This window comes from Arachis duranensis, chromosome 2 (assembly GCF_000817695.3).
Source record: "Arachis duranensis cultivar V14167 chromosome 2, aradu.V14167.gnm2.J7QH, whole genome shotgun sequence".
Classification (NCBI taxonomy): domain Eukaryota; kingdom Viridiplantae; phylum Streptophyta; class Magnoliopsida; order Fabales; family Fabaceae; genus Arachis; species Arachis duranensis.
In genome coordinates, this window is record NC_029773.3 from 80,593,158 (window position 1) to 80,600,967 (window position 7,810).

Consider the following 7,810-nt stretch of genomic DNA (forward strand, 5'->3'; position numbering starts at 1 on the left):
CACTGCGCGCTTTTACGCAGAAAACTATGTCTTCTGACTCGGAAAAATTCACTGAATCCAAATATTATATTTAAATCATCAAATTCCAATTGCCAAATATTCCAACCATATTCGCTCCTACTTAACTCATTATTTAATTAATTTCGGTTAGACCGGGTATTACATAAAGTACATATTTTCATTAATATCGTAAGAATATCTAATTATTCTAAAACAATATGAAATATGAACAATAAATATTTTTTTTAATTTTACTCTATCATAAATATTTTATTTTGTTTTTATATTAAAATAACTATATTTTTTAATTTTAATAATTTATTAATTAATTTATATCTATTATACTTATAATTTGCATCTAAATTAACAAGAAGCATGATACATTGGTGATTGTGAGTGACATCTCTCTCATTGAGGGGAGGGGTTTGAACCCCCACCTCAAGCATTTTGAGAAAATTTTAAACTTCAAGCGGTTTGGTTGGACTGGTCTTCACCAAATTTAATCAGTTTTCACCTGTTCATTTTGGGTTTGATCGGTTCATACCGGTTTTTTACCTTATACAGTTCAAATATTGGATCAGATTGGTATAAGATTCGATTCACCAATTTTTTCAGTCGAATCAGCCAATTCAGTTTGATTTTAATAATTATGATGTATAAGACAATCAAGATGTTTCACAATATGCTTATCTATAAAAATCTTGTTCTTCACCATTTAAAAAAAAATCTAAAGAACAAGAATGCAAACAAAAATGCTTCAAATTATAGAGAGATATAAAGAAAAGAGATGTACTGTATTTTTCTGCATGCATGAGTCATGGCTTCAACAACAAATCGGCATTGCCGATTTCTTCAAGCATTCCAACCGTTGAACAACAGTGATCAAACGGTTTTTTAGGGTAGCGTTTATTTTCAAAGACATAACAGAACATGACACTGAGATAGAGACAATAGGACGGAGACATTAAAAATTAGGGTAACGCCAGGAAGACAATGAAATATGTGTACAATGGCTACAATGGACCGTTTAGAAGGCCCAATTTAGTTTAACAGGATAAATTAACCCATTTATAACCCTAATCTATTCTAGATGTTTAGTTAACCACACCACTAAATTTTAAGTAATTACATTTTTTCCCCAAAATCCTAGTACAGTAGATTGGGGCCCTTTCACTCCTTATCCCAAACCCTTAAAGTTTTTGAAGAGAACCAGGTAGCCCCCTTCAGCGCCGTTTGACCAGCCAGACCCCTCAGCTCTGCAAACGCCAACCTCGCTAGGCGAACAGGTAACGGAACCGCACCCACTGTGGCCGTCGAGAACACCACGCCGTGACCGCTCGAGGAAGTCCGTGCTCCGTCTCTGAACATCCCGACGTCACTGACCCAGAGTCCGTCCGCGCTGTGCCTCCGATCAGAGCTGAAGGCAGAGGAGCGCTCACCGTGAAAAGGAGCACCTGAGCACTTTTACTCGCGTGGGCAACGCCATCGCTAATCAGCCGACCATCCGATCTGAGAAAACCAGCCGCGTGCTTGTCACAGGGAAAACATGTAACATCATCAGCTGAAGATCCTAACCATCTAATGTAGGTATCTGTAGTTGTTCCTTTTTAGAATGGTTATCGCTGTTGCATGTTGTGTTAGAGATAGATATTGTTGATTATATGAGTGATTAACCATGGTGAGAAAGCTTTGGGTGCGATGGTATCATCCTGGAGATTGTGGGCTAGGTAGTTCATTGACGTTATTGTAATCCATGATGATTTAACTTTAGTGCGGAAAAGTGTCGAAAAACTTTGTTCGTTTTGATTCCATATCAGTTTAAATTAAATTTTTTTCATTTTTTGTCTGTATCTGTGTAGACCATGTGCATCTAGTTTGACGTTTTTTTATTTGACCATTGTTGACTCTTTGTTGATATTGTCACGGATGGTTACTTTAGTATGATATAGGATGGTTAGTCTTGAAATTTTAGTTTCAATTCACATGTGAAGCCAAACTTGAGATTTAGAAATAAAACCAAAAGCAAAAGGGAACAAAGCTAAGTGCTCTGCGGCGCATTGTTTAACTTGGATAAAAAGTGTTGTTATCTAATCATGCAATTCTATAGAGCATTGTATTAATTCAATCTATTTACTATTTGATTAAATGTGGGTTTTGATATTTATATAACATTCTAATCTATTTGATTAAATGTGGTTTTTTATGAAAAAGAGATATTATATAAGATAAATTATTAATTTGTATTTTATAACTTTTATTTATTAATAAATGAGATAAACTTTTAAATTGATATTATGTCTCTCACATGTAGTGCGCATATATTTTTTTATAAAAAGAAAATAAAATGTGAGCCACTACTGCAAATAATGCTGGAAAATAATTACCATAGGTTAGACATTTTTTGATACCAAATATGTTTGTCTTGACACTGTAACAAAATAATTACCCGCTCTTTATGAGATTGCTTTGTAATAACAATAAAATAATTTTATTCTTAAGCCTGGACCCCTTGATTTTTAAACATGAACGAAAAAATTGTAGTTAGTAAGCTCTAATATGGACAAAGCAATGTGTTGGTGGCTTTGTGATGCCTCTTTGTATCATGCTGTTTTGTGTAAAACAAGCTTGTCTTTTTTTTTAATCTATTTAAATCCTGCTTTCGGGTACATGAGCTGGATAAATAGACAATATTAATTTTTTTGTGTGCCTTAGGAAGCGGTAAAACAACTACACTATCTCAACTTCAGGCTTTCAACAATTAAAGCGTGCTAACCTACTATTAGGTGGGTCCCCGTTGCTTAGTTTTCCTTATATACTAATTTTCACACCATGCATGTTGTTTTATACAGCTTGATATTACGCTGTCTTTTGTCTATGTGTTTGTATTCGTTGGGTTGGTTGAAGTCCTTTTTACATTCCGCCGGAAACATGTATCTATCATCTTGGTTCCAACCTATTGATGAACAATTAACTGCTGTCGATGAATCTTGTGCTAGGAAGAGGAATGAAACCATAAATGTGTCTTTGGTGCACCTTATAATTTCTAAAGGGTCTTGTTTATTATGTCATTCAACTGTTTATAATGTACAAGGTTATTTTGTTTCTTGGTTTTTGTATGATTATGGATTGTTGAAAAAAGAAATTCCAATTCTATATGCTCATGTGGGAGTCGCCTGAAGTGAATTGCTTTTTTGTGAATCATTTATTGTCATGCCTTCTTGTGAAGGAATAAAACAATATCTGGTGCTATCTAGTTGATGCATTTTGTGAAAGAATTTTTCCTTGATGATTGGTATGCTTGTAGTTGACGGATGTGCTCTTGGTCTTCGTTTGTTAGTGATATTTGAAAGCTGTTTGGGTAGCCCCTGTGATAGGGAATTCGATGGTGGGTGTGGTTGATAGACATGACCTATAGTTATTTTGATTGTTAGTTAAGTGTGTGGATGGTCAGTTATATTGTGTATTTACTGATATATGTGTTCATGAATTAGTTTTCCATCCTAATTATATATGGTTACTAATGGGAAGGTTTTAGCTTTGATATTTGTTTATCTTCCATAACATAGAAGATATTAATACAAGGCTATAATCCTTGATGCCAATATATTCGTATCTGCCTCGATGCATCAGTGTAATATTCTCGTGCCATATAACTCAAATAAATTAGGTTACATCAATTGGTAAATAATATCATGATTTTATTTATGTCATTTGGCTAGAGGTCACCTGCGGCTTCTGTAAGATTTAACATTGAAAGGTTTCAGGGGGACTGTTGCGTGAGCAAATTATCACGCTGCCCGAACGAATCAATCTGTATACGGGCTGAATTGAAACTCAGATGGGTAAAAAGGTATCGAATAAATTACAACACTAAGGCAACAGATTTTTTTTCATAACGTTATGCTGATCCTTTTTGGTTTTGCTCAACAGAAACTAGTAGAGACCCAGTGCTCACCTTGCTACATCAATAACTTATTTACCCACCTGGAACGATATCATGAGCGAGCTAAGTTGGACGAGATTGAGGCCATAGGATTCGGTTTCCTCCGCCGCGTACCACAATAGCATGTCAAACAGAGCATCATGCTCCAACTAGCCAGGGCTTATGAGGTTGACACAAACACGCTCATGGTGGACGCAGGGAAGATTCGCATTAGTGTCGAACTTATTGGCAGTGTATTCGGCATACCTTCTCATGGTTAGTGTTAGTTATGTAGGATGAAAAAATTTCTCTGAGTGGTTTACTTTCTCCGTTGTTGACACTTACTGATTGTGGAAAACTGTTCCATTCCTCGCAGGCGAACCAATCCCAGAATTGCAGAAGAAAAATCCATCGCATCTGGCAATTAACGGGGAGTTTCAAAAGAAAACAAGAAGCCAACTCCGTGAGTTTGTATTTGCTTGTCCAATGGAGACTGAGCAACAGAGGATGAGGTTTAGAAGATACTTTATCATGGTTGTTTTGAAGATGTTTCTGAACCCCACAAGCCAGCAAACTATTTCTCCGTGGCACCTCCCTCCGATTTTAGATGTGTCAAACCCTAGAAGGTTTCATTGGCCTTATCACATATTAAAGTGGCTGCGGGATGCGATAAAGAAGTTCCAAGATGAGAACAGGGAAACATGCGGCCGGTGCATGTTCGTGTTGCTGGTAATGCAATAAATTACTTTAATTTGAAGCCAATGTATGACTGTAGGTGTAATTCCTAAAATTTAAGTTATTTCTCTATAGGTTTTGTATTTTCAGTGCTTGAAACATGGTCCGTTGCATGCATGTGGAGTACCCGAACTCTGGATTGTTGAGTGGACCACAAATGAGCTTGATAAGAAGGCCGACTACGTCATCTCACAGGTTCAATCTCTACTAATGCATCTTATAAAATGTAGTTGAACAGAAAATGCAATTGGCAGTTCACGTTGAAGTTTTGAAATCCTTTTTTGTCCAAATGTTGAACACACAGGGTTGCATAGTCAAACATGGAAGGAACAAGAGAAAGCAGAAGAAACAATGTTCGAGTAAAGCTGTTAACGAGGGGGGAGGTGTAAAAGGCCCCGCAACGACACTGACAAATCACCGTCTACCAAAGGGAAGACTTCACCTCATCCAAGCTATAGGAAGGCAGAAAAGGTGATTTGCTTTCCTTATGAAAGCTTGTGAGCTCAATTAATTAGATCCTTATTTATGTGATATGATCATTGATCGTTATCATAGAATTTATGATTACAAAATTGTAAAGTAACTTCATTATGTGGCTGTATGGCTTGTTTTGATATATGAAGTTCATAAAAGAACAGTTAGGATAGGTAAATTCAATGACCGTGTATGATATTTACATGTTTTTATGTTGAAAGCTTGTTTGAATACAGTTGTGTCTTATTTTTATTAAGGTTTTATTTGAGTTGAGTTTGTTACTTAAACAAGAGGATTTAGGATGCTCAAATTAGGATCTAATCTGAACTGGATAGATAACTTATGATTAATTTATTTGGATGGCTTTTTATGTATGAAAGAATTGCTTCATGGGGCTGCCTAGTTGATTCATTGTGTGAAAATAGATTTTAGTGATGATTAGTGTGGTTGTAATTGAGGATGTTCACTGTAGTTGGGTTTTGGATGTAAAATATAGTATGGCCATAGATGGTTAATTTTTTTGAACAATTGTGAGTTTGTTATGTTTTCCAAACGGCTGAAAGTTCACATTATATTTTTCCATGTATTTGTTGTCCCATGTTGAACACAGGGTTGCGTAGTCAACAATTCAATGAAAGAAAAAAGACATAAGAAGCAGTCTTCGAGTAAAACAGTTAACAACAAAGGAGGGTGTAAAAGGCCCTGCAAGGACATTGACCAATTTCCGTCTACCAAAGGCAAGACAACATCTCAGCCAAGAAATAAGGAGACGGATAAGGTGGTCTGCTTTCTGTAGGATAGCTCATGTGATAATTTGAATTGGATGTTCACTTTGTTATATTTTTGGGTGTACACTTTAGTACGATTTGGTTGTTCACTTTAGTAAGGTTTTGTTTGTTTGTTAATTTAAATGATGATATGCATGAATTTACATAACAGCAATCCAAGACTGGTTCGAGGAGAAAGTTGATTCTTAGTAGGAGCCGATCTAGACGTGGCACCAAAAAAGAAATTCCAAGAGAAAGTGTCTCAGGAAGCACTGTTGCGCCATTGGTAGTCTCCGAATCTGATGATGATGACCACGTGCCGCTTGCTAGAAGGATACGGTTATTCCAACAGCAACCTCCGCCACATGATACAAGACAAGAAGATCCAGTGTTCAACGGCAATCATGAGAGTCATCAAGAAGGAAAAACTGACATAAAAAATGGATCTCCACACACACCGCCAGCAGCACCTGTACAGCTCAGTGACTATGATTTTGACCGGTTAGTGGGTTATTGATTACCTTGCTGTATGTTTTTCTTTTTTTTTATTTTCACACCCATGTCATTTGATTAGCTGTCTAGCTAGGCATGACATGTTCTCTTAGCTAAATTCTTGTCCCATTCGTTTGCAGCGAATTTGACATCTCTATCGTTCAGTGTCCTGAATTTGACCAAGTACTCAATAATGTTGAACAGGGGCACCAAACCAAAGCCATAATCATGCAACTCCTGCAAACAGTGTTTCCAATAAAATCACCCTATCATACACTGAGTCCAGGTAGACCGAGCTTTTCACTCGGTTTAACTCAGCTTGAAAAGACTCTAACCCCGTCCCCAATACATTCAATTGATCCAAGACTAAGAGAAATAAAGTTGGGGGAGACTAAGGAGGAACAAATCAGAACATGGATAGTTAACCCGTCGTTGGATGAAAATCAAGATTTAGCTTCCTATGAAGGGCGGGACTACATGGTATTACAAAGGAAGGACTTCTGGACCTTGAAACCACGCAGTTGGGTAAACAGCTGTGTACGTATATGAACTTAAGCATGTGTTTTAATTCCCTATACTTATATCGGTGTTTGAATTACACTTGCTTAATACTCTATGTAGGTAATTCAATGGATGTGCTATACTTTCAACGACATTGAATCATCTAGGTTCAAGCGAGAGTTCTATTGCGTGTGTCCAGGCATATTGGTAATTACATTCTTATTACTATGTGGAAAAGGCTTTTTATTGGGATTCTTACTATGTGTGGGTCTGCAGGAATCAGTCATAAAAAATGATAGTCTGGAAAGATTTATGGACGGTGTGGCACCAATTTATGATGGTCTTAGTCCAAGCTTTGGTGATGATACTAGGTTCTTTGACAAAGTAGTAGCAGCAAAGAGAAAATGAGTGAGTTGCTGTTTTGTATTTAAATACCTGTTGGAAATATGTTGTTGCATGATTTGAGAATGTTCAGGTTCTTGAATGGTCAAATGAGATCAATAGTTTTTGTTTTGTTTTTTTTCCTCACATGAAAAATCTCTTCATATTTGCTACTTGGTGCAGTGGTTAATTCCTTATTGTTGGAGGGGCCATTGGTGGGTATATGCATTTGATGTGGTTGCAAAGCATTTACTTATTCTCGACAGTTTGCATTATGGACCAGAAGATGATAAACGAATAAAGCTCGATGCATATGTGGTAAGATACCATCATTCTTTTAAACAAAATACAGCCGCACAATTCAAGTCGATATAATTTTGCTCGCGTATGTTCGTTCCATGATTTTCAGGGGAGACTATGTGAGGATATGGCAAGCATTTCTATTCCTGCATTCGTTCGGACTACACACGGCCCAGCTCGTTCGTACGCGAGGGTTCCAAAGCAACCGAACAAGTGAGATGAAATTATAACCCAAATT